The sequence below is a fragment of the Manacus vitellinus genome, unplaced genomic scaffold (assembly GCF_001715985.3).
Source record: "Manacus vitellinus isolate BGI_N305 unplaced genomic scaffold, ASM171598v3 scaffold_71_pilon, whole genome shotgun sequence".
Taxonomy (NCBI): domain Eukaryota; kingdom Metazoa; phylum Chordata; class Aves; order Passeriformes; family Pipridae; genus Manacus; species Manacus vitellinus.
The window spans coordinates 68,945-95,419 of NW_021940761.1; the positions used below are offsets into that span (position 1 = coordinate 68,945).

Here is a 26,475-nt window from a genome sequence, read left to right on the forward strand (position 1 = left end):
TATTTTATAAGTGTTCCTCGTGATTTCCCAATAACAGGTTGAACTCTCTATGCTATTAAATATTACTATTGGATCCTTTAGGAGGCAGCCAGTTTTCTTAGATTTCCTTGGCCCATGAGCTCAGTCTTCTAAGGAGGGCTTTGTGGCCAAGTATAATTCCTTTTTTTGGTTACATACATTCTTGAAGAGCAGTGAATGAACACTGATGACTTAGAGGATCTTATTCAGAGTACAAAAAGCACTGAACCTTCTTATCCTCGTGGAATAAACCAGGGAAACTGGGTTTATTTGGTGTAGGAAATATCATATTTTGTTAATCACTTAAGAGCCTGGTAACTCTAGTGCTGATTTGCTGTAGCTTTGCAAATCTCTTTGCCTAAAATTTCCACTTAAGCAGTCTGGTCTTGATGAGTTTACTCAGATGACTGATGAGAAAAAATTGAGTGGTTTTTTTTAAATTTGTTCTTTCAAAAGAAGAAAACCACTAGAGGATTTTACATGTGGTTTTTCTTAGCAGCTAAGAAAGGCATCAGACACTTTTTTGATGTTAATATCACGTTGTTTTGACAGGAAAAAGACAAAGATCTGAGAGTTTTGTCTCCTTATATCATGACACACAGCTTAGATGGGGAAACTTCATGCTCTGTTATGTGGCTTAGATGCAAATATAAAGTGTATTGCAACAGATGTTACCAACTCCCTGTAAATAGGCACAAAATTAAAACTACACTTGCCTAGGCCTAGTGCTAATTGGGATTTACTCTTTCAAAATAAGGTTTTTAGAAATAATTACAGAGAACAATTTTTCTGAAGAGTGCTCTCATATGGTTTACTTCAAACTTTTTCCAAAGTAGAAAATTACTGAGGTAATTAGGATTAAGTTAACATCATTAATGTGTGTCCATTAGATTACTGGAAAACCAGTTTGCTTGACTTTTTTTTTTTTCCTCCCTAATCCACCACTTTTGTTTAATCTAAATTAAATTTTGCAGCCACGTGGAGTCTTGATATATTTTGTAGAAATAGAAAATTCTGTAGTTGATTTATAAAGTGAAAAGACTGGCATTTCAAGGAAAATGGACTTGTACTGATGGATTTTCTAGTATTAGCAGAACATGTTTAACACTGTCACTTTTCTGTCCTTTTCAAGCCAGATGTCACAGGCTTGATCAACACACTTTTTTTTTTTTTGCTGGAGCTCAAACACTCAAAACGTTTAACTGTACTTAAGGAAATAGGGCCAAACCTTTTGTTGATATAAATTCCACCCAATTACTGCACTGTTGTTAAGCATCAGTTTGTGACAGCTGGAACACCCTGCAGTTTCCAAGACAAAAAAGCTCACTGCTGGTTTTAAGGGCAAACACGATGAAAGGACGATTTTCTAAGTCTGTAGGTGGTGCTCTTGTCACTAGAGAAAGAATTCAGCCACGGAAAGCTGCAACTGTAATGCCGGTTTTATACTGTTAATATTTTTGAGCCAATCAGTCTCGTTGTCAAGATTAGATTACGTTGCTTCTCATCTGTGTTTTTTTTGGTTTTTTTTCCTTGTGAGGAGAACGAGACAATATATTCACTGCAGCTCTGAAATAGGTTGCTTGGCTGCAGCATATTTTCCTATATACTTCAGCAAGTCTTATTTTGGTACAGAATTTAAGTATTCAGATTTCAAGTGATGTACATTGCATATAACAGACACATAAACATCTAGGCTGGTGCTTTTGTAAGGATTCAGGATTACCATGGCAATTTTTAGGCAGCCAGTGCTGAACTAGGGGTAAAGATTGCTCCTGTACTGCATATTTGCAGATCACTAGGAAGTGCAGGGATTCAGATGAGCACAGATAGATCCATTTCAAGTGTTGCTATTTATTTTTGCTATTTTGCACACTTAATACTTCATTGGACTACAGTGTATGGAGAAGATTTTACAGTGATCATGGAAATGAATTGGAAATTTATATGTATATATACATAAGCAGTATATGCATACACAAGCAAAAATGTATGAAAAAGACATTAGAAAGGAAATATTTGGCTGTTATTCCTTCTATCAGTTCTTATCCCAAGGCTTTTGGAGGAGATAAGGTGAAGATGAGAAAGAGGTGGTGAATATTATAAGTACAGGCTCTTTTGCTGCTTTGTGGATTTTAATCTACTGAATAGACAGATTCTGTGTTTCTGTGTCCCAAGAGTCAATGTGGGGTTTGGTGGTTTCTTTTGCTTTTCTTTCTGTAAAAAATTTTATGGCTCTTACAATGACTATACCAAAAAAAAAAACAAACAACCCATATTTGAAACATCTGATTTCTAGACAAGTATTAGAAAACCAATTTCTGTGACTAAGAAATTATTTTTGTGCTTGGATTGCAGTAGTTTCTGTTGCTTTATTTGGAACCACTACACGAGTGTCTGCAACTACACAATTAATGAGCAATTATAGAAAACTGGTGGTGACCTGAAGTTGTGCTGGGTGGTGGTTTTTAGGGTATTCTGTATGTTCTCAGGGATTGTACACAAGGATGTTGCCTATGAACAGAGCAATGCGGTGTGAGATCCCTTGCATGGCAATTTTGTGCAGTGACTCAGGATATTATTTTGGCTGTAAAACTTGCACAAGAAGGAAGTGTTATACTCGTTCTGTGGGGGTAAAAGAGAAATCTTCCATTCCCAGGCTGGTTTTGAATCCGGTATTTCTTCAATACTAAACTCTCTAAATAGCAAATAGAGATTATTTGTCCACCATTCAGAAACTGGAGCCAACACTGATTTTTCTGAAGCTTCTCAAGATCCAAGATGGGTTGAAGCATGATGTACTGGATCCTTAAATAATATTAAAACTGGTTATCTTTAAGAAAGGCTACTAAGTAACTATACCCATTAGCTATTGCTTTACTGAATGAAAGGAAAACAAATATTCAAAGTGATATCAATCTTTTTTGACAGTTCTGCAACCTAAATGTGGATTATTAGATTTATTAGTCTATATCAGCTTCTACAAACACATGAGGAATCTAACCTTTGGTCCACTGATGGTTTTTAACCACTGGAAGTTTAACAGGAAAGTAGGATTTAGGATTGTTCCTGCTGTTGATTTAACAGGATTTTAGACAAGACTGTTTCAGAACAGAGAGAATTCCTGTCCAATTCCTGTTTTTTAATGAGGAAATGGGCACAATTTTTTCTCCTGCCTCATTAAGGTAATTCCTGATTTGCAGAATCATTGAGCTTGGAAAGATGCTCCTGGGATAATCTGGTTCAACCCCTAGGCCCCAGCAGGGTCAGCTAGAGCTGAATTCCAGGACTGACCCTATCTGGGTGTTGAATATCTGCACAGATCTTACAAACCTCTCTGAGCAAACCTGTCCTGGTCTTTGGCTAACACTCGTTCTGTGGCTGGTGTGCACACGGGCTCGTGTGTATACAAACTATAAAGCATGTAAAACTCATCTGACCACTTTTTAGGCATCTTCTAAAATGGTTTTAGACAGCATTCTCCCAAGGAGAAGAGCGAGGAACAGCAGTGTGGCCAAGGATCACCTCGGTCTAAACTCCTTAAACTTGTGAAAACAGGACCAAAATTTTACTATGGATTTATGACTCCCTATTTTTCTTAGTCACTAGATAATTGTAATAAAAAAAAGTTTAAATCCAACTGAGGGTTAACTGGGAGAGATAATGAGAAATTCCATTTAAGACTAGTTTAATATTATAAAGGAATCTTGATAACACTGGTAACTTGAACTGCTCCTTCAATACTCTCTTGGATACCTTCTCTAATTTCACACTGGTATCTCTGAGAAATGTTGTTAGGACTGTGCACTGATACAGTTTTAAAAGGGTTTTGGAATGAAATCAATACAGATGAAAATAGTGGTATCTGCAGAAAGGCTTCTCCATCAGTGGAATGAGTCCTTGGTTCTTGTTAGGGGAGGGATAATTTGTTTTGTGACTTCACTGATGCAAAGACAAAACGAAAAAAGGAACCCAAAGATGAAAATCCTAAACTGTTCAAAGTTTTGATATGTGAGAGTAACTGGCACTTAGTAATAAGCAGAAATTGGTAAAGAAAAGAGAAACACTGTACCAATATTATTTCTTTCTTTATTTTTATTCCTCAGTCAGGAGCATTCTGGAAGCACTTTGACGTGTCTCTGTCTTGCAGTTGCATTTATTTTCATTTTGGTAAACCCTAAGGTCTTTTATTTTTTGCTTATCTCTAAATCCTTTATTACTACTCTCTTTGAAAAACTGTCTGAGCAGAAGATGCTTTGAGTTACATGAGCAGTAGTGACTTTGATAACAAGATTTGCAGTATTTTCAGTAATATAGGAGGTTTTCCTTAGGCTTTTTAATACTTTACTTGCTGTTTTCATTAGTTAGGTAGTGAAAAGATTTCCTCGTGGAAATTTCCCAATGAAAAACGAGCCTTTTTCTCACATTTTCTGATGATTAAATTGGCATAGCAAAGTACATATATGTGTAACCTAATCACCCTTGCCTTTTCTGTACCCGTGTGCAGTCCAGCTCTGTATTGCATCCCTCTGAATTGGCACAAACTTGGTTCTTAATCTGCTTAAAAAAACTGTGTGTGCTCATAACCCACTTAGGAAATGCTTTTTCCAAACCGTTGTTCCTTTTAAATGCCAAAACCTTAGTGCCAAATTTTTGGCAATGACCAAACAGTGACCACTGATCCCCACTTGGTGTTTGGTGCAGCTGGCTGGAGATCACAGTTGGTGAGGCATTGCTGGAGTGGTTTCTAGGCCAGATGAAGTGTTCCTGTACAGCAGTAATATCTAATTCTTAGAGAATTTTTAGTGATACATTTGTAAGGTAACTTTTTCGTGAGAAGTTTGTGTTGTCTACTGCATAGGTACTGACAACCATGTGAATCTTCATCCCCCCAAAAAAACCCCAGGGGGGATGTGATGGGGAGGAGGACACACAGCTCTTCTGCCAGATTCAGAAACTACCTAAACCTCCAAAATATCCCAGATTAAATATCCCCAGGACTGAAACAGGCTTCTTTCTAAGCTGAGCTTTCAAATGGAAGTAAATCTCCAGTGGTGTCTCCAAAATTCATGGCTCTAAAAGGTTCAAGCCAATCAGCCTCCTCTAAGGCAGTCTCACAGCTTTTAACCCACACCGTGCTCTCTCTTCAATAATGCATTGCCCTGAGGTAAAAGTGGATTGTTTCAGACGTGGATAAGCAGCCAGAGAAGAGAAGTTAAACATCCCTGCAGAGCAGAGTTAGTTTGCTTTGGTTTTCCTTTTTCTCTGGGAAGAATTACAAATTTTCTGTATGAATAATATCCATTACCTATTTAACCCTTTTGCCAGGCAGGCATGTGGGGCTGTGCAGAGCCCAGCACACCAATCCATCACACTCACCAGAGAAGGGAAAATTTATAGAAAAGCCAGTGACTTCAGGGACTTGTAATGGGTTTCAAAGTTGGTTTGGCTGCCTGTGTGTGTCGAGCTATTTGTAATCCAACAGCCTGAACCACTAAACACATAAAGGGGACACGTGCTGAACTGATGCTTCTTTTTGCTCTTTGTGTCTTTTTCTTAGACTATTCTGCCTATAGAGCTCATGGAAAAATTTACAGGGCAAGGTTTAATTCACAATGTTTAGCAGCTGGCACCTACACAGACAGAGTTTGTGTACAGCCAGAGGAGAAGAGTGCAAAGCAGAAGCTTCAAAAAAATACATCATGGGCCTGCTCACCACCCACAGTTTTACTCAGCAAAGCTCAGCTGCTGCTCCCCATGGCTTGTTAATGAAGACACAGCTGGTAAAACATTCCACCTAAGCAGGAAATGGGAGCTCTTAAAACAAGTTAATGAGAACAACGTGAAAGACTAACTCACAGACTACACTGGAGGTGGAACAACTAGAAAACCAAACAATACCTGTGAAGTTTCAGGAAAGCAAGAGGATCAACAATTGATTTTTGGCAGTTCCATGCAGTGGAAACACAGTACACCTCTACTTAGCTCAAAGATTAGAATAATCCACTTAACTGGCGCAAACCTGAGAAACATCCCTCCATGAGCCACTTATTTTTGTCTAGCCAAATTTGTCTTACAAAGGTTACAAAAATTATGCTCAGATACCCTAAAATCAGTTGGGTTCTTATTCTGTTCTGTCAGGGAGACTGGTGATTATTTGTATGCTCTTCTGACAGTGACCTCTGCGAAGAAGCTGACTGTATGACCAGCAAATCTTGGTAATTTGGGGGGAATAAATGAGACTTCCAGATCCAAGTAACTTTAGAAGCAAAAGTGAAGGTATTTGGTGTCTGGAGCTCAGCTGACCAATGGCTGGTGGTGCAACCTGCAGTGGATTTTCATCCATTCATCATCAGCATATCAGGGACACGTTTGTAGGGTCGGGAGTCTCTACAAAAAAATGTGGAAGAATTTCTTGACCAACTCATAAAAGCACTTTTTTCATCCTGCTCTCTGCTAGGATTGATTTTTCCCTAGCAGATGTCAGTGAAAGGAGTGGGGCAGAAGAGAGGGAGGTGCCTTAATTTGTAGTTTTTGCTTTTGATTGGTGAGTTTTAAATTGGACTTGGCTCACTGTGTTACTGGCATTTTAGCTAGTGCTCAATTCCAGCTTCCATTTCAATTTTCTAAATTTTCTTGGTTAAAATTCTGATATTTTTTTTTTCCCCCAAAGCAAAAGTGCAGAAGAATGGTTCAGTAAATCATTGAAGCACTATATGTTTTATGCTTCAATCTAAACAATAATTGATTCAATGAATTAATTTCTGAAGTATCTCAATGAAACATAAATTGTATTGTTTGAACTGTTAGTCCTGGGGAAGCTATCATATATTTTTTAACTTTATAACTGTTTAAAGAAGCCTAATCTGGAAGGAAAATGCAGGACTGTGTTTCCCTCAGTGATACTTTATACAGTGTGACAAAGAGTCAGCTCAGACAGGCATAAATTTTGTATTTTCATGTTATCAAAAGACCTGACCCAGAGAATAAGCAGGTGTTCTGTACCAAAAAATTACTTTACCATGTCACTATACATCTATCTGTCTATCTATCTACCTGTCTCTCTCTAAGTTATGGAAAAAATACAGAATCATTAGTGCAGAGAAACTACACAAACTGAAAGAGGTTAGAGTGTAAAGACTGAAGGTAGTAAAATATCCAGAGAAGCAAAGCATTGTGCTTAGATATTTTCACTTGGGAATGTGGAAATAGAAAACATAAAACAAACCTTTGCTTCTTCAAGGAGAAGCTGTTGTGTGTTGCCTGGAAGAAGCCACCAAGTGACTGGCTCAGTCAGCAGAAGTCTGTGGTTGTGGAGGAACTGTAGTCACCTGGAAGCAGGTGGTGTGTTCCCTAAACCTTTATTAAGAAATTGAGAAGATGAAGGTCTTGGGAAGGCATCTAATTCCATCACTTGGAACACTAAGTGATGAACTTGGTAGATGTGACACACTTCTATGTCTGTAAAAATGGCCTGAATCAGAGGGTGGTCTCTTCATATCATTGCAAAGAATATTTTTCCCAATTTGCAATGTTTCTTGATTAAACTATCATGGATCGTATCAAATCACTGAAAGTTAAGAGAAAAATTATAATACCTCCAGAAGCTTTTGCCCTTGGTAACCTACTTTCTAATTAAGCTCCAAGTTGAATATAACAAGTCTTTCTGTAAAAGTAGAGGTGCCTCTGATGATTAGGAAAAGAAATTTGATTATTCAAAGGGTTCAGTGTTTGAAATTATTCCCTAACATCTCCTGGGGGACTTCTCATTAGTGTTCTTATTGGTAGCACTAAATTACATAAGTAGTCCCAATATATTTCCAATTCCAAGGAGAAATTTAGAAGTTCAAGAGTTTTCACATTTTTGTATTCTTAATATCAACATTGGTAAAAATAGTTCTCTTGCAGGTGAGATGCTTCTGGGGGTAAAATTGGATGGTCACATACCTAAGTTGTCATTAATTTAGGTCATGGCAATAATGAAAATCTTTTATGAAGTTGCATTAGTTTATTAGAAAAGACAAAATTACCTAAAAGAATCTTAAATTCCTTTGTATAAGGCAGGTTGAGGAAAAACAGTGCTGTACACCGAATTATGTGTTTTGGTTCTGCTTTCCCTTTCCTGGTTTTGTTACTTTATGCACTACAAGTTGTGGAAATCTATGATCCTGATGAATCACAATCTGTTATGTCACTGATGCCTTAATAGCAGATACTTATGGAAGGTTGGATTACACCTTATTCTAAAAGTGCAGCAAATTGTTCATGGGCTGTATTTGCATTTATTGATACTTTTGAAAGAGAGACTGATTATACTTTACAATTCAGACAGACCCAAGAAATGGGGAATTTATGAAAGTAAGATCCAGAGGCTTATTTCGCTTAAACAGGATATATAAACAAATGGTTCCTGGCTAATTAATTGGGTTTTGCTATTTTTTTTTTGTCATAGGCCACTCAACTTTTTTTTTGGCATAGTGTATTAGCAGCCCTGAGCACACTGGGAATGGAGAGTTGAGTTCTTGTACTTTGAGTTGAACCCACTGAGATGCAGAGCTGTCACCATCCTGTGTCCAGGACAAACATTTCCTTTGGGAGCTCTTTCAGCCTTTGTGCCCTGATCCCCAGACATCTGTAGTAAATAATTTGTCACCGTGGTGCTCGTGAAGGGTTCTTGAGAGAAAACGTGCAGAAGTGAATTCATGCATCTTTTACTGAGTTCTGACATATCTAATTCTAAACTTCAGCTTCACAGGCTTTCATTTCATTATTTCTAATTGCTCAGAATTAATGAATATTTAGAGTCTCATAAGCAAGAGAGAACATTGCTGGTAATTAAGATGCAGCAGGTTATCTGATTTGATTTTACTTCTACATCTACTTGATAACTTGCCCAAAAAAGTAATTGACTTGTATATTTTAGCTGTATTTACAGATTTCAACTTGAAGAGTCAGCTCTGATACACAGCTTGGAAGCAGATTTACATCCAAGCTGCCACTCTTGGTTGGTAGGAATTCACAAGTTCCAAAAATCATGTTTGAAACTGGTACTCTCACACATGTTGTTGTATAGAAAGAAATAATAATTTATTTTTTTTTTTTAAGCAAAGGCAAAAAGAAAGAAAAAAAAACCTCTTACAAAGGAAAAACAATACAAACAAACAGTCCCCTGGAGCTTTAGTGATGTGCTGGGGCCCAGATAAAGGGCTTTAGTAGAAGGCAGATATATCACAGTGAAGCCACTGAGCTTTGAGATGAGACCAAATGCAAAAGCAAACAGAATTTGATGGAGCTGTTTCTTGTCCACAGAACTGATCTATGTGGGCTTTGTTTTCCTTTTAACATGGTGCAGATATTTTAGGGATTTCCACACAGGTGTGTTTTGAGTCTGTGTATTAGGCATGTCCATGTATCAAGAAGGGTGACCAAGAGTGCACTTTGGAGTTTGTGAAGCTTTGTGGTATTTTTGAAACCTTTCTAAAGCTTTTGAACTAATGTGTTGTTACTAATGGATTTTCACAGTGCCAAGTCCAGAATGATCCCTCTTTGCACTGGGTGCTTTCTGATCCTACTGGGAAAATACCTTAAAAATTAGCACAAGAAGCAAGTGGGTGAGTGTAGACTCTCACACCATCCATTTATATATATATATTTGTGTGTGTATATATATATTTGTGTGTATATATAAAATATATTTGTATATGTACAAATATATATTTGTGTATACACACACATTTGTGTATACACACACATATATATTTGTATATACACACACACAGATATATATTTAGGTTCAATAAAAACATAATTGACGAATTTCCAAATTGCTCCTGTGTTTTTTGCTGTACTATATAATTATCAGAAGGAATTCATGCTTGCAGTCTCTTTTTTTTGTACATATCATCCTCGAACACTGATATGTTTGAGAACAGAGTTTAAATCTGGGGTGGGGTAGGGGAATGACAACATATAACCCCTTCAGCAAAAGGTAGTCTGTCTTCTGTCAAGAAGTTTTAGTTCTTGGAAAAGTTCATTTTTTTCTTCCTCCTCAGACAACAAGTTCCATGTTTCAGAGTAAAGATGCAGCACTTGTGCCAGCTGTGAGTGCACTGGGTTCAGCTTGTTTGTCTGAGCCTCTGGAGACATCTTGTCTATACCAGACACGTATAGACATTTAATATGGCTCATTTCACCTCTGAAGCATCAGATTAGAAATTACTGAAGAGAATCAATTTGGAGCAAAGAATGTGAACTGACATTTTTTTTTTAATTTAATGATTTTCTTGGTGTTACATAATATCAGAACAGATCAGAAAATGAATAATGGAATATCAGAAGTTCTCGTTGAAGCCAAACTTTTGTGTGTTTCTAAATGAATAATAAAGTGTTTCATGTAACAGAGCACAGCAGATCTTGACTTGATAGTGAGGAAGGGTGGTGGCATTAGCACTGTGGACACCACCACATCCCACTCCCCCTGGATGTTGTTACATAGAACTTTACTTTTTTTCTGGTCCAGAATGGCAGCAAAGGGGACCCAGAAGCCACATTGCATCTGTGGTTGTGCTCTGAGCAATCCTAGAGAAGGGAATATGACTTGAGGGTGGTTAAATGGGAGAGAAGGATAATTTTACAGTCATTATGACTCCCCATTTCATCAAGCTCTTCTCCCCTTACTTTCCCAGTAGTCTGCATTAATTAACTTATTGAATGGTGTGATTCTAACAAAGCTTTCTTTGTTATAGATCCTTGCAGAGAAATACAGCAGAGACTTCATAGATTTGAGTTTCCTCCCTGTTGGTAGAATGTGGATAACATGTAGAGAAGTGACTCAGATTCATCGTAGGAAAATATCACATGTGATAAGTCTGTACTGCTTAAATGTTTTTAAAGCAACAGTTTGCTAAGAGTCACTGTTGAACTGTGAAAAATGTGTTGAATTTGGGGCATGTAAAAGTAATAGATGAGAGTGGGATCATTAAAATAAATACATGATGTGTGTGCTTTTCATTCCTACACAGTGATCATCTGTATTATTATGTATTAATACACATAATTAACTATACATATAATTAAAATCATTCAGCTACAGCTATTTTCTCAGTCAGTAGAGACCTGTCCCTACTTCATTTCTTGTTTTATGTTTTCAGTGGTTTTTCATGTGAATAGCATTTTATCAAAACTTGGAGAGAATCCATTAACATAAAAGGTTTCTATCAGACAGAATTATATTAACAAAGCTGCCTTTCTCCTTATATTGTCACACAGCAAATGTCCTGAAACTGCAAGATATTATTTACAAATATTTGTGGGTTTTGAATGCAGCTACTTGTTGAACACAAGTGGAGCAGTGAAGTTATGTAGCCACTTAACTTGCTGGCAACTCCCATCAGCCATATCACAAACCAGATTTGGGAGAGGTTGTAGATTAAGATTTTTCATGGAGTAAAATATTTAATATGACTTTCAAAAGCAATCAAATACTGCACATCAAACAAACCAGAAGTATGCAAACTCTTATTCTGCACTGCTAAACTGTGTTGCTGCCTCACTTCAAGCAAAATCCTCTGAAATATCACTTCTTGCACCTTTTTTTTCTCTGCCTTGCGTGGTTCTGTGAGAAATAAAAATATGGGTTTTTACAGGCATATGGTGAAGTTATAAGATATTCAAGTCCCGGATTGGGTATCAGGGACTTTTTTAGCTGGATAAGGGAAACCTAAAAGTTCCTAAAAACTAGAATTTTTTTGGATCATGTGAGAATTTTTGCACACCAGGGTTTCTTCTCTCTCTGGGCTGAGAACAAAGGAAGATCCATCATTTTTGACAGAGGATGCCCAGCAGCCAATCGAAAGAAAGGGAAAGCCCCTTTTCAGAGAAAAGAAACTTTTTTAGGCAAAAATGAATATGTCAAATTTATCTGAAAAGGGTGGGGATTTTGTGAAACTATAAAATGTATGGAATTAAATGTATGTATAGGTGAAACTATTAAATGTATGGAATGCCTTTTCCCTGGAAACTCGGTGCAAGAAAGACCCAATGCGTTGAATAAATTCTTCCTTGTTTCTTTGTTCCCCGAGTTTATGCCATCTTTCTAAATTTAAAAAGAGGGATATTTCCCACAGTTCTTTATATCTTTGCCAAGTTTTTTTTTCTAGTTTGACTTGTCTCTCAGCAGTCAGCATTTCCCCTGACTGTTGATGTTTCTCCCTCGTGCTGAGCCCTGGTGTTCACCATGTGCCATCCCCCCAATCCTTCAGTTCTCTCTGCTTTGGACCCTTGGCTGGAGGCCCTGAGGAAACTGGGAGGGGGGTGATGAACAGCGAGAACAAGTGATGTGTGAGAAATCACCTGCACTTGCCCTTTGAGTCAGCAGCCAGTGTGAGTACTTTGGGGGGAGCTTGGGTGACAAATGAGAAATTTTTCCTCTTCTTTGGAAAACTCAGCAAGCCCATGCTAATGTGCAGCAATATATCGTGAAGGGGAGAGCCAGCCAAGACCTAAAAGGCCTGGTGAAGTGCTTACTGTTAATTTATTTGAGGGGTAAGTAAATATGCATTATGTCTTTGTATATTCAGCAAGTGCTTTGCCAGTGGAAGGACACATACAAATCACAGTAATGTTTTTCTTGATGTGTTGGCCAAACCATTGGCCATGTCTGTGGCTTTTTTTTCCTTCCTAGAGGGTCAATCAATAATCCTAACCTATCATATCATTCTGTTAATCTTAAAAAAAACCAAACAGATGCAAGATAAATGTATAATGTATTTATTACACTATTCTGATTTTGATCTTTTTAGTGCTAGGTGACAGGTAACAGCAGACAGCTTTGAAGGGTCCAAATGCCCTCCAAAACCTCGGTAAGCAATTTATATTTCCCACCTGTTAGACCTTTCCCAAACTGTTCAGTGATAATTGTTTTGAAGGATTAATCAATGGTAAGTCACTGTTGGCTGCTGCACCTGGACCAAAAGGGGGGGAGGAAGTGGTAGGAGCTGAGGTTTCCTTTTTGGGTGTGTTTATTAATTTCTAAGCAGGATGGAATGGATTGGATAAACTTAGCTATTGATCTTGTGGGTTTTAATTGTTAGTCATTAAATTGTTAACTGTTTTTACCTTACATCAGATGTGTCTAAGCAGTAGCTTTTATGGCAACATAGCAGATAAAGGTGAGACAACTTCATTTCTGTTCTTAGTCATCCAGTTGCTGCTCACCATCCTGGTAAGTCACTTCACTGAAACAGGAAGGTTTAGGATTCATCTGGGGGCATTTGTGTTAAGATAAAATTCCTTCCCTGTGGGAGTGCAAATTCAAGCAACCTCCAGTGGTTAAACGGTCTTTTAAATTGGCTTAAAACTAACTTAAACCCAAATTTTAATGGACTGAAACCAAACTTTTTAGCTATCTTTGAGATTGCCTGTGAAAATCTTCTGGAAATTTCTGCAGGTGTTGTATTGAATCCTGTGGGCTTCTCACTAGAAAGCTATAAAGCAATCTCAGAAATTCACAGAAAATATTATGGACTTGACCATGATATAAGTGGACCATAAAATATATTAATCAAATGTCCTCAACTCCTGGTAATTTCCTTTTCTTCCTAATGCATTATTTATTTTTTGTTTTAATATAAAACTGTCAAGTCTGGCTTATTTTCCACAATACCATTTGTTCTCATCTGAATGATTTTGCTGCTGGTAAGGCACTGGCTTATTAAAAAGCACAGGATGCTCTCAGTAAATTGGTATTACTTGACACCACCTGCTGCTTTCCTCCTAAAATGATTTCTTAAAATATGGTATATTCTTTTATTAAGTCAGCTAAGATTCTGCCTGTGCATCACTTCTCTTGATTACACGTTTTGTTTCCCAAATTGTCAAACCTACTTTATCTCCTCTTACAGTATCATATTACATTTCTCCTTTTCATCCATCAAGTTTGATTTTTTGGAGAGAGTTTCTTTGCGTTCCTTGGAAACAATTTAATACTTGGGAGGGAATAAAGCAAAGGCAAGAATAAAACAGTGAGAGCAAAGTAAGGTAGTATCATACCAAGGTACATCAGTAAAGGAAGAAACACCCCAGAGAGGGTGTGGGGTGGGTTGGGTTTGTACCAATATTTTACTCCTGCCTGTTACCCTCATTGCTGATTTTTCTCTTTTTTGATCCTTTTCTGGTGTTCTGTTTCCCAACTCTGGGCCTGATTGCCAGGTTGGTTTGAGCATGAGGGTTGTTTGATACACAATTATCTGAGGACTCTTTGTGAAAGAACTTCAAAAATGTGGGGTTTGAGATACGATTTCTATATATACAAAAGTAGACCTGCCTTTAGCACAGGGAGTTTTATAGTCAGTATTTAAATGTTTCAGAGGGAGTCAGAGGAGTTTGTGTGTATCTTATCTATGTGTTTTGGTACAATGCTCTTGGATTTTGTGTGTCTAAAATTATTAAACAGGAAACTACTAGTAATGTCTGATGTTAGAAAAAACCCCAATCCAAGTTCTGGAGGTTCTGTCAACATAAATTGTGTTGGCAGAGGTCCTTTCCAGCCAGCATTTCTCATTTGCTTTGTGGGTTACTCTCAGGAAACACAGGGCTCGTCGGGCTGCTTTATAATTTTATTTTTTTTACCTATGTTATCCTCTGGACTTAGCTTGTTTATACTCTTCTAAAGGGCTTTACCTTGCTCAGCTCTGTGTAGCTGAGCTGAGTTCAGAGACAGCTCACTGCCTTGCTTTGATTTCTTCTGGGGTTTCGGCGCTCACGCCGATCTCGAGGATTTTCCGTTGGACTACAAAAGTTGGAGTGAACTGGAAGAAAAAAAAAGACAATCTGCCAGCAGTGTTGTGGTTTGCCCACTGTTCTGAATTCAGGAGGAAAGAAATTTATTTTCTTCCTGCCTAAGCTCTGCACTTGTTTGCAGAGATAACAGCAAGAACCTGACACGGAATTTCGCTCCAAATCTATCGATGTAAACACAAAGAGCTCCATCGACTTATGTGGGATTTGGATCAGGTGCTTAATACTGGTGTTATGGAAAAAGAAAAAAAGACAATCACCAGGCATATTGTGAACTTGTAGAAACAGCTGTAGCGAATTTATTTTGCACAGAATTTAGTTACCTGGAGCTGTGGAGCCAGAGATAAGATTATATTCTCCTCTTTGTTGTGCGTCTGAATTATTGCAGTGACACTGGTTCAGGCAAGTTAAGTAAGAAATTAAATGTTCTGTGATTTCACAGGTATTGATCTTCAGAATGCTATTAATGATCTGGATAAATACCTGGGATATAAAACAGCCTCTGCTTGCTCTTGAGGATGCTTCTAAGTCATGAGGGATGGAAACTGAAAAAACATCCTTCCTAGTTGCTCTTGCCAATTATATTCAAGTTTATATGTGTTCATTAATTAGCACCACTTTTTTAAAAAAAAACAAACCTAAACACTGTCTTGAGTTTACTACTCTTTCTTTGGCAATGTTGGTTAAAAGGAGAAAAACTGAATAATCTGTAAGTGCCTGCCACAGACCTGAATACCAAGACTTTGCATCCTTGTCTTTAAGCAAGTTCTTCAAACTCTAACAAAAAATGAAGAGATAAGTTAAAAAAAACCAAAACAAACAAAGCCCAATGAACAAAAGCTCATGAAAAAAGGTTTTGTAACGTACTGCCTATACTTTTGCTGAAATACTTTTTGTTTATATCCAGGAGCTTATTTGGATAGGGACTTTTGATATGCTGTTATGGCTCTTTTGGGTACAATTCAAGTAATAGCTTCTAAATTTTGGTGCATTGAGCTTCTTGGCAGAAAGAACAGACCAAGTTAGGAATTAATTTGTCTGTATTACACAGTGTGGTTATCTAACACTGTTTTTATTATGGAAGTGAAAGGTGCTTCTTTCCAGGGTCTGTTTTAGTTTTATTTCTTAGGTTAATCTGAGAAGTTTGAGCTTCCTGCCCTAAAGGATCTGATCTCTCTGGTACAGGTTGTTGCCAGTTCTTGTGTGTGGGGTGCTCCAGGGCAGCAGGGACAGTCTCAGCCCTCGGGGAGTGCAAGGTTTGCAAGGATGTTTCTGCAACTCACCCCAGGTTATGTGTCAGGATGCTTGGGACAGAAGTGTCTCCATTTCATTCACTGCTCAGATAAGATATGAGCTGTACCTTGGGTGCTCAAGAAGAAGAAAAAACCAAAATCTCTTGCTAAATGTATATGTTACTCTGACACGTGCCAATCTTTAAAAACTCTGCAGTTTGTCTCCTGCCTCCAGCAGATTTCAACAAACCTCCATGCTTGCTGTGGTTTCAGAGGGTGTTTCTGTCTGCAAACTCACTCTGCACCCACTGCCACCTATTATTTTATTCTGAGGTGAGAAATCTGTACCTTCAGTGGTACCACCAGGGGCTCTGGCAGGTGTTGATTTGGCACATTTCTGCCTTACCAGTGAGATGATGGAATGGTAGAAAAGGTGAAGCTGCCTTTTGAAAATAGCCTGTTCACCCCATAAGAGGTTCAACGAAGAGAGTCTTTCCCTTGGAAATTCTACTTTTGTTTGGCTTTTTGGGTGACTTGACCTTTAAATCCAAAAATGAGAGAAAAAAAAAATTACTGTTCTAAGATGAGCCCTGTCCATATCTGTGTGTTTTGGGGGTTGTGCTTCCATTCAGTGCCTAGATGGGAAGGTCCTGAAAGCTCTGTATGAGAAAACAAAGTCCAAACTGCTGTCCAAGTTCTTCCTCCTCTCATATTGTTGCTGATAATGTTCAGGAAGACACATGAAGCTGAAATATTTCCCGAGCAGGATCTCCCTTGTGGCCACACTTACCCAAACCAACAACTCTCTGGGTTTCTGTGTTATCAGTAGGTATTGGCCCTGACCTGGAGAAAGGGAGAAGCAGAATGCTGACTAGGGAAAGAAATGCAGTAATAATGAAGACTTTAATTTTATATTAGATTCATTTGCTCATCAGCCGAGAAAGAGCAAATACACACACAATCAAAATCCATCCCATAAACATGTTTGAATTCATTAATAAGCCCTCAATCTTTTTAGATGATAAAATTTTAATTAAAAATATTAATTCACTTGGCACCATGCTTGGGTGATTTCTCCCCTCCTTGCCTGATAAAATGCTTGTAGGAAGTTAAGCTTTTCAGAATTAAATTGTTAGCTTAAAAAAAAAAAATTCAAATTCCAATTTTTCTAACAAAATGAGATTTTTCTAGGCTTGGATGTTTTTGGATAGAATTTGTATGGATAAGTCATTGCATAATTAAGTAGAAAGAGGAGTGGGGTTTAAATAATATATGCACAAGGAAGATTTAATGAGGAGGCTATTTTTATTAAAATGTTTGTTTGCCAAGAGGTTTAATATTTAAATAAAGCCGGGCAAAAATTAAAGAAGCAAACCCCAGAAATTTATAAACCCTGTCCTCTCCACTGTATTGTACTCTATATTCAGCCCAGATAATATTGATAATCAACATTATCTCCCTAGGGAATATGTACAGCTGAAGTGGGGTAAGTTTCTGGCAGTTTGGTTCTCTCTAGGATTTTTTTGACCCTATTTCTAGACATTTCTGGGGTGGCTGAAGACATGGGCCTACACCTGCCTTTGTTCAGATTTCTAATAAGCAGAGCACTTATCAGTAAATGTAATAATTGCTTCCCTAATTCTAGTACTCTTGTTTGTGAGAAGAGCTTTAGTTTGACTGAAGCTCCCGGGTGTGCCCTGTCTCACTTCCCTGACAAACACACTCTTCTGGAATTCCTGAGTGTTGGTTAGTTAGGGGGTTTTTGGGTTGTGATGTGGGTGTTTTGTTTAGGTTTGGTGGGTTTTTTGTTTTGTTTGCTGTTTGCTGTTTGTTGTTGTTTATGGTTTTTGGTTGCCGTCTTTGGGTTTTAACAATCTGTTAAGGAGCAGAGTACAAAATGAACCAGGAAAAATCAGCAACTGTCGGCAGCAGTAGGAAAAGCAAATTAGGTTCTTGGCTCTGCTTAGGAAAATAAAAGAGGAAACTTGGATTTCCCTTTCCCTTCCTCACTCCAGCCTTGCCAGTCCTCTTATAATTACCATAGATTTTGTCCAAAATATTGTAGAAATGCTTAATTGCCAAAACTCCATCATGCTCTCAGACAAACCCTTCAGGCATTGCTGAGATACCCATCAGGATTAGGACCTTAGTGTTTTAAGGTCCACATCCCAAAATGTTTCTCAGTTGTACATCTGTGCATTTCTGTGTCCCTGCAGAAGCTTTCCCCTTCAGTCTAGGTGTGGGAAATATCCCTCTCTTTAAGTTTAGAAAGATGGCATAAACTCAGGGAACAAAGAAACAAGGAAGAATTTATTCAACACGTTGGGTCTTTCCCACACCGAGTTTCCAGGGAAAAAGACACCTTCAATTTTAATTCCATACATTTTATAGTTTCACAAAATCCCCACCCTTTTCAGATAAGTTTTAATGTATTCATTTTTACCTAAAAAGGTTTCTTTTCTCGGAGAAGGGGCTTTCCCTTTATCCCAACTGGCTGCAAGCCATCCCCTGTCAAAGGTGATGGATCTTCCTTTGTTCTTGGCCCAAAGAGAAGAAGAACCTCGTGTACAAAATGACCTGAAAAGATTTAATTTTAAGAAGTTTCTCATTTCCCTTATCCCACTGAAAGAGACCCTGACACCCAAGTTCAGGTCTTGGAACTTGGATACCTTACAACTTCACGATACACCTATTTATATAAAAAACCATATTTTTATTTCTCATGTAGGGAGAGCTGTGTCTGAGCATCTCCAGGCAGAGTGCCTGTGTTCATTTATTGCTGGAGGTGACAGCCACAGAATATATGAAATGCTTTGGTTTTCTTCCATTTATAAGCATTGTGGCTTATAAGTGTGAGTCTCAGAAGTGGACAAACTGCCATTTCATCATGCTGTTTATTAGCAGCTCAGTAAGAGCAATATATCCTTATTTAATGCCACCACCGTTTTCCTGAGGCGCTTTGGCACTTGGATGATGAAGAAATCTGTCATGTAAACTGTGCACTATTGTCTCCCATTCATTGGGCTATTATTTTAGATTTATACAATTAGGATACACGCTGTCTACTTATTTTACAAATGTACCCTCTGCAAATGAGTTTTCCTCTACTCCCATGGAAGCCAAATCTGTTCATCTGTGCCTGTGCTGCTTCACACCCTCACTGACAGTTTAAATTCGTTAGACAATCCATGAGATGGAAGTTCAGAGGTTATTTTTTTTTATCTTGGCTTCTGAGTAGTGATCTTTTAGCAGATTTTTAGAATCCTGTTAAGTGATTGACTCTGACTTTTACGTGACCATAAATCCGATTGTGATGAATTTTCATCGCAAAAAGGGCGAATCAATGTTAGGTTGATTTAACGGCTGTTGTTCCCAAAGTTGCTTTGTAATCTCTTTCCTTCAGCTGGCTGTGGATGCAAGTTGTTCATTAGAAGTTAGACTGTTATTTTGTAATTTTCTGCCACTTTTTAATGAGGGAAGACATGCCTGTCTTCAGAGGGTAATGAGAAACCACAGCGTATAGAGTGAGGAGCAGAGAGAGCCTCTTGATGAATTCATGGTGTCTCACTGCATCTACCTCGAGGGGAAAATGCTCTTGTCTATATATATAAATTAATTCTAAAAGTTCCAAGTTGCTACTTTCATCAAAGTATATGTAGTAGCCTAGCAAAGAAAAACTGAGCTGCTAATCCATGTTCTGCTTGACCAAGAGGTTATTTTTAGCCAGTGTGTCTCTCTGGGGAATCAAACTGTTTCCTAAAGAGCTGCTTATTTTGCACTGGTTGTGAGAGATCAGAGATCATATTAAAATACAGTTTTGCATGACACTAAGAGGAAAAAAAATTTCTTTAAGATGTCTTTGTTAGTTGTCCATTTATGTTTCGATGACAATTTTCGCTTTTGCTCTATTTGAAATAAATAGATTGGCTTGCCATCAAAGCTTGACTCTGTAAAATGAAATTATGACCTTATGGCTGATGTATCATTACCAGTAGTGAAGATGTTATAGACCAAAAAATACCAGCAGCTTCACTGTTGTATTTGTTTCTAGCCCTCAGGTGGAACTTTGCTCAAGCTGAAGCATGGGATGTGCAAGGTGCCAAACTGCTTTTATTCCTTGCTTCCATGGGTTCATTAAGTGCTGTTTTCACCTCCTTCTCAGCCAAATTAAAGGGTCAATGTAGAGGGAGTCAACACACAGAATTGCTGAGAGTGTGTTTGACGACTAAAACAGGAGAAATTATGACCCTAAGGTTTTTTGGATGTTAAACCCATCTTCTATACTTGTTTTTCAGAGCAGAGTTGAAGGTTCTGATGGAAGCAGGATGAATTCAGATGGCTGGCTATCTATCCATGCACCTCTTCCTCTCTCTGGCACTTCAGTGTTCTGTAGTTTTGTGTGTGCTGATTTTTACCACTTGGTAAAATTATTTTTATAGTTGTGTTCAAGATGGCTTTTTAGAAACACATCAGAGAAAACTCTGTAGAATATAATTTTGACTGAAGTTTCACCATGCCACTGTTTGAATAGACTAGAAAACCATCAGTATTCCCACTGTTCACCTCATTATCCATTAATGTCCTGTCACTGCTTAAGCAAATTCAGCTTCTAGACCTGGATGTATAATCAGTGTGACTCATACCTGACTTTGAAATCCATTTTTGCTGGAAACATGTGCATCCCTTCAGGAAGGAACTGCCAGTGAAATTCTCTGCAGTGCTGTGAATCCAGGGTTTCAAATGCCTGAAAATCCTGGCATCAAGGATCTATCCATTCCACGGAGCCGTGGATACAGAGAGAAGTGGAATGTGCTACTGCTCTTTATCAGAGGGTTCCCTGTGCTCTTGGTGACCACAGAAAAACAGGAAGGAAATCCCCAGGTATGAGTGAGAAAGCAAAATGATTCCAGTAGTTCATCAACTGGGTCTTTTTGAGAGAAACACGCCCCTCGTTTTTGTCAGGGAACACAAGTGTGTTGGCAGCTACAGAGAAGGGACTTTGCTAGACAACACAGCTTTAAACAGATTTAGGTGCATATTATTTCACTGATGTTTCATCCCTGCTCCATTCCTGGAAATGTTAACTACTCTGCTGTGTGCACCATTTCCAAAATGTGACACGTCCCTCTGCAGCTCAGATCTTTCCAAAGGGCTTTGTTTCTCTTGCTTTCCATGTGTCAAAGTTCTCATGCTCCAAACAACTAATATTTTATTTCTCTGTTGGCTGGATTAATTACTTTCAAAATGGACTGTACTCCTCTGATTGCCACAGCATCAGTGAGTTCTTGCCAAATTAATTTTCTGTTTGTAGATGGTCCATTAAGTACAATGGAAAACCTCTGTCCCCCAGGCAGAAATGCAAGCAGCACATCAGCTCCTGTTTTGCTGTGTTGGAACAAGCAAATAGAGAATAAATACATCTGCCATCAGGTTGAATCCAGGCAGTTTTCCAGTTTGTCTTGAAGTGATCAACAGACTGAAAACACTTCACTTGCTTCCGTTGGCCTTTTGAATTCACCTGTTGAAAACAGATAATGGCAAATGCATTTTACATAATGTTGAACAAAACAACATTACTGATGATCCTTGCCCCAAATAAAAAAAAAATCTTTATCCCTAAAAATAAAGGAAACCCAGGTGAAGGGCTATAATAACTTAATAAAGCACTTTCTGTGAAAAAACTGCCACTCCCTGGAGCTGAACTCTCATTATCATACAGCAGAGACAGTGGTGGGTTCTGAAATCATGTGAAGTGTTCTTAAGGCATTAAATAATTTTCTCTTTCAGTGGCAGGTAATTTACATTACTTCCTCAGCTTCTGCCTGCTTAGGGGCCAGCACAATAGCTTGTGCTCTATGCTAATCTATTCAAATGCTGGAATAAATTCAGGAGTGAAAAAAGTAACATAACCTCTTCATCTTTCTAAACCTGTTTTACCATCTACTTTCGTTTCTTTTACAATCTTTAATCTCTGCCAAGGTCAGGCATGGCAGCAGCTCATGCTAGAGCAGCTCAGCAGCTGCTGCAAGTTTTAAGCCTTGCAAGAACGTGTTTCTCAGAGAGGCCAATGCTGCTTTGTTATATATATTACTGCAATTTATTTGGTTTGATCCTGTGAAGAAAGCTGGTCACAAGCAGCATGGAACAGTGCTTTCTTACAGCCCAAACAAACTGGTAACAGTTTCCTAGAAATATTTCTGCTTTGTGACCTGTTTTGAGCTAGAGAGATGAAAACAGAGGAAACTTGTGGCTGGCAACATCTTGATGAAAACTTGGATTATACCTTCTTTTTTTTTTTTTCTCCCCCCAAGACTAAAAACATGTTCATATCTTGCAGAAAAATTCCTCTAATACTGTGTAACGGGACCACGCTAGTTGTGTGGTACCAAGCAAGAGAGGAGATGACAAAATACAACCAGAGCTGTTGCACAGACCTTTTGGAAAGTTGCCCCACTGCTGAGAAGCAGAGATTTGCTGGGCTTTTTTTTTTTTTTTCAGACCATGCATGCACAAAATCCTGGGAAAGGGACAGTGAAATTGCAATTGAGCTTTTCAAATTTTTCCACCTGCAAGATGTAATAGAAATAACACTGAAATCAAAATGTCCTGGGATCTCCTCAGAAATGTGATTTCCTGCAGGCATGTGAAGTGCTGAAATCAGTGAGTGGAACACACTCCCAGCCCAGCAGGTGTCATAAGGACAGGCAGTGTGGGCAAAGCATTTGCCTGTCAAGGTCCTGAACAGAATGAGATGTTCATTCCCCTTGGAGGACATGCCAGACTTGTCCATTTTCAAGTTGGCTTCTCACTTGCCTGTTCCTGCCTGAGCCTACAGCCATGTCCTTGGCCACCCATATGGCCTATTTCTCCTGTTAGATCCTTGCTGGAAACATCACTTTGATAATCCTGTGACTTTGCTTTTATTACTGTTCTTATATTCAAATACTAAATAAACTGAAATTGCTTTCTTGACCCTGGAGAGAAGAAATAAAAAATAATTGAGGTCTCAGTGAGGTAGAGAGGCAAACACTTTTGAGTAGTATGGGTAGTTTCTAAGTGGTTCTGATGCTGGCTCCAAATGTGCTCAAAGTGGGGGATGAATTACCAAACCATAACTTGCTGTGTATTGGCTCCAGAGTGCCTCAGCTGGGCAGGACTGGGGTTGTGTGCACTGATCTGATGGGCTGTGCTTCAGGCACGTTGCATCCTCCTGGCACAGCTGAAGTACATGTGGAACACATCCTGGCCAGCTGTTCCAGCTGTACAGCTTACATGGACTATTCCAGTTGGGGTTCTGGATGTGTGGAAACTCTTTACAAGTGTCTAGAGCGCTCATTTATCCAGGGCAAAGTTTTCAAGGGGAAAAGGATAATATAAGGGTATTTCTTGATATGATTCTTTCCTGCCCACTGTTTCTAGCGTGGATTTTGATTTGGTTGTGGAGTTGTTGGAAAGCACATACTGCCACTGTCCTGGCCCTCTTTGTGACTGGGACTGCAACAGCCTCATTAGTGTTCCTGGGATTGAAAGTCTGGAAAGATGTCAAGGCTGGTGTTGGAAGTGAGTGTGCCTGGCAAGCCCCCTGTGAACAATGTTCCCTTGGCAGCATGGATGTTAATGCTAAAAGTTTGCAAGTGGGACAAGGTGGTAATTTGTCATTTTGCCTCTTTAAGCATCTGCACTTACAGGACAAGTTGCTGAAAAAGCAGAGTTAGTGATAGAATTTGGCTGTAAGATCCCAATTCATTAGTTTTACATTAATGGAACAGTGACTGGTCTAATTGAATTTCTGATGAGTTGTCCCACGAGGAAGTAGAGGTCATTTTTATTTTTGTGTATAATACAGAGGCTCAAGGAGGTGAAATCTCTTAAAAACTCCAATATACATATTAATGTCATTGAGATTTTGAAATTGTTATAATTATCAGTCTAAAGCTCCTATTTTGATGGTGTCTGAGCATGTGTATGGATATTATGTGTGCATGTACACTACTGCCCTTCTCAGGTGTGGTTTTCTCTATATTTAACTTACTATTGGCAAAGGTTTAACTTTAAATGCTCCTTCACCTTTTTTAATTTTAATTAAGAATTTTTACTGTGTTGATATATCCCATGAATGCCATTAATCTGTTTTGGGGTTGGCAATATTTGGTTTGTTGAGTAACACAGCACCTGTATCCAAACAAACCAATTGGTCACCAAGCTTTTTGAGTAAGTTACTTGCTGTTTTGTGGTTACTGGAAGAGTCCATAACCTGAGAAGGAATGAGAACTTAATCCTTCCATTATACCTTAGTTTTTCTAATTTCTAATTTCTCTAATTTCTTCCAACTTTGCAAAAGTTCTTCACTGTTTAGTGAGGAGTGAAATAACCTTTAGCCTGAGTAGTTCAAATGAATGAGACAGTAGAACTGCAATACTTTGATAGTTTTTAGAAATTATAAATAATTGCTGCCTTCAGTTAAGATCAGTTGTGTCCACATGGACTAAGATTTGGGAATCAATTCTATTAATAATTATTATTGGCAATGCAATTTACTGAGAAATTTAATAGCAATGCTCCAAATATCCATAATGTTACCTCTTGATGGTGTGTTCCCTCCCATCAAAAAAATCAACTGTAAATCTTTACTTTCAAAACAACCTGAAAACACTTTTAGCTATTTCAAATATTTAAATTAAATCTGTAAATATTTATAACTTGCTAGTTGACATGGCACATGTTGTATTTTCTAGTGGAAACATAAGGCATGAGATTCCCAGCTAGGAATGTCAGAGTATCTGATGGAAAAATAGTAATACATTCTTGCTTGTCTGTGTTAAAGAATAAATGATGCCAAAAGCAGAAAAAGAAGGGACACAAGTCTGGAACAGCTGAGCTTGTTTGTGAGTCTGCTTCCAGTGCTTGATGGTGCAGTTCCTGCACACATTTGAAGAGGTTATAAATAATCCATGTTTTATCCCGAAGGAAAGAAAACTCTACAGAAAGCAGTGGTGTCATATAACTTTAGTATGAAAAAATTCTGATTAAAAAGAAGTTCAGAATACCAAAAATGATAGATAGACATATGTTCTTTGGATTTATCAATGACCACAGTCACCTTGAGCTTTCAGTTTTGAAATGGTCAAATTACATCATGTTCCTGTTGGAGCTTTTCAGGAAGACTTCCATTGTCTTTTATATGTTGTTGAGAGTTTGGGATTCTTTTGCTTCTCAGTTGTTACAAACCTTTGTGTTTTTCTCATTCATGAGTATCAGTGGCACCATATTATTTAGAGCTAAAGGATATTTGCACTGGTGTAACCCATGAGAAGGTAATCAGTGATTAATGAAGTTTAGCTGTCTTGATTTTGGAGGTGTAACTACAATCTTCTGTATATGTGGTGCATATGTATTTATGGATTATTGTGAAATAATGTGGACTGATAATTTCACATAATAAGAGAGAGATAAAGGGGATGGAGGGAGTATCTTAAAACCAAGTGTTCTCGAGAAAGCCGTAAGGGAATCCTTTTAAGATCAACAATTACATACATCATGGAAAACAGCATATTTACAGACTTGGCAGCTGCCTTAAAAGTACTTTAAAACAAAAAAACAAGAAGAAATGGGACACTTTTTCAATATAAAAATATTGACTTTGCCACAAAGCAAGTGAATATTGTGCTTGATTACTAAGAATATTACTAAAGTAATATTTCCATATTACTAATGGAAATATGAACAAACATAGAAAATATCACCTTTCTAGTGGAAAAAAGCTCAAAGAATTTAGTGCTTCTGTTTTGTGGCAACAGGATAGGTATTGTTCAGAATATACAAAGAAGGTCAAGGAGCAAGTTGTTTTAAGTCTGACTTGGTATCCAGATGAGTGGAGTATAAAAAAACTCACAGTCTATGTTCAAATTTAAATAATCCAGGCAACACAAAGCAAATATGCATAAATATATATATATATGTACACATAAATATATGTAAGATGCTACACCGTAGAGGATGCTGTTGAAAAGGAAGGAGGCTGTTCTGGAGCAGTGGTAGGAAGGTGACAGATCTAAAGGCCCAGATTGCACTGTGGCTCCAAGATTTTGTCCTGCACTGTCAGCTCCAGCCTGGGTTTTGTTCTTAGTGCCTTATTGTTGCAGACCTCTCTCCAGATTTATGGAGCAGTTGCAAACACAGAAACCCCAGCCCCTCCACTCCCCCAAAATCCCAACCCAAACCCCTCCTGTGTTTTGGTGTTTCTGACAGACCATATCCTCACCGTTTTTATTTGCCATGTTCTTAAGGTTTCATAAGTAAAACTTAGGTAAATGTGCTTCTGTTCTGATTTAAAAGAGCCCCTGAGAGCACTGAAAAACTACCACTTGGACAGAAATTCAGTCTTTTGGTTGGCTGCCCATGGGCTTTCAGGAGAACACTGTTGTTGTTCTGG

At 38.2% G+C, this 26,475-nt stretch overlaps 1 long non-coding RNA gene across 1 annotated transcript; it reads left to right on the forward strand.

The window, feature by feature from the left end:
* The first annotated feature begins 8,936 nt into the window (after window positions 1-8,936).
* On the forward strand, window positions 8,937-10,837 carry LOC108644033. Its single transcript, XR_001923095.1, has 3 exons — window positions 8,937-9,019; window positions 9,538-9,626; window positions 10,761-10,837. It is a non-coding gene; the product is annotated as an uncharacterized LOC108644033 (long non-coding RNA).
* Window positions 10,838-26,475: the final 15,638 nt, after the last annotated feature.